This window comes from Schistocerca americana, unplaced genomic scaffold (assembly GCF_021461395.2).
Source record: "Schistocerca americana isolate TAMUIC-IGC-003095 unplaced genomic scaffold, iqSchAmer2.1 HiC_scaffold_15, whole genome shotgun sequence".
NCBI classification, from domain to species: Eukaryota; Metazoa; Arthropoda; class Insecta; order Orthoptera; family Acrididae; genus Schistocerca; species Schistocerca americana.
The window spans coordinates 7326168-7327842 of record NW_025725583.1 but is presented as its reverse complement, the minus strand read 5'-3'; the positions used below and the strand labels follow the sequence as shown (position 1 = coordinate 7327842).

Here is a 1675-nt window from a genome sequence, read left to right as displayed (position 1 = left end):
AAATGGGGACTTCAAATAAAAACAATCAAAATTTATGTTTTAAACCTCCCGGCGGGTCTCACATATGACAACGTTCAACTATACGCAGAAAAGCACTTTCCAGGTCTTGCCATAATTTACATTCTTAAGGATTTCTGGTGCTAAGCGGAACAGCAGTCTTGTTAGAAACTAGGTGTAACATCTGTGCTAGTTCAAGTATTTACGATGTTACTTTTACTTCACTGATACAAGTACAAACAGGGAAATGATGCTCTCGCCCCGATAGTGATTTTATAAAATGATTTCGTAAACATCGGAGGATCACCAACGGCTAGTGAACTGTTTCCAAGTCAACACGACACGAGTAGGCTCTGACGGCTATTTATCACGCTCGGGTCGTTGCTTGGAAACACAGAATTTCGCATGTTTGTTTTCGTATTATATAAACCATATTTACTCTAGCAAATATATGTTCATATCAACAGCATCTTCAACATTACAACTCAGTCGTGCATGTTTACTAAGGCGCTGATGTGCTGGTGCTGAAACGGAGCAGGTTTTGTATTTGAGACACATGTTCGCGGAGCTTTTCTGGTTTCTTGGAATGTCCCCGCTGCGTGCGAGGAAACAGAAGCCTTTAATAAAGACCATAATGACAAAGGGGAGCTATACTTACAGTATTTAGTATCTGTCACGGTCGACTCACAGATGCATATGCTTGACATGGAAACCATGCTATGTGTACATTAACGAAAATACTCGTTTGATGTCCAAACACTCCTGTCTTAAAATCAAAAACGTCAGGCCATGTCAAATCTGTCATTATCATCTCCTAATACCCATTACACTGTGCACTACATGTCTGTGTGTCGGTAACGGTAAAATCATTTTTGTGGTTGCTTCTAGCAATCATACCCACCACACACTAATCTCTCCCCTCACCTTTCCATTAAATAAGATTAAGAATTGGAAAAAATACGATCAATCACGTCAGTATGTCTTTACGGTTTCCTCACACTATTTATTAAAACAGATTATGCATTAATATATGTCGACTGAAGTGACGAAAATGTGTACCAAAGACGAGATTCGAACCCGGGTCTGCTGCTCTCCAGGCAGATGCGCTAACCACTACGCCACCCTGGTACAGTGACTTTTGTAGAGCTGCACGGACTACCCTAGCACGCCTCCCTCCTCAATCCAAATTCTCATTCACGTCTCAGCCCATATGGTATTTCCCCTATACTCCCACAGCATTGCAGAGGCTATCCAGCTGCACTGGAATAGCACCTCAGCATCTATCGAAACTGGGGATCCTGTCAACTCAGGCAGACATCGGTGCTTTAATCAAATGGAAATACATGGTTCCACAGACCTTCCAAGTTTTAAACATCTATGATGTATCTATGTGCATGCCCAGCCCGCACTGGTACTTCATAGTAGTTCGTGAGCTATCTTTCATTATTATAAGCAGTAAACCGTCCTCTTTTTGAAGCTGTTCTGTTCGTCGGCATATTGCTTTTTAATCTTTAAACAGCAACTGCAAGGAAGCTCTTATGGTCGTAATAGGATAGGAGTGAGATAAGAGAATATGTTTATTGTGATCTATTGCTACGAAGATCAACTGATGAATTAAATACCGAATAATAGAACGCATTGCGGTTCCAATTTGCAGCCAACGCAGGCCGCTTAATCT

General features: G+C 41.4%; 1 non-coding gene across 1 annotated transcript; it reads right to left on the bottom strand.

Annotated features, from left to right (window-relative positions):
* Positions 1-1053: 1053 nt before the first annotated feature.
* On the bottom strand, positions 1054-1125 carry Trnas-gga. Its single transcript has one exon. It is a non-coding gene; the product is annotated as a tRNA-Ser (tRNA).
* Positions 1126-1675: the final 550 nt, after the last annotated feature.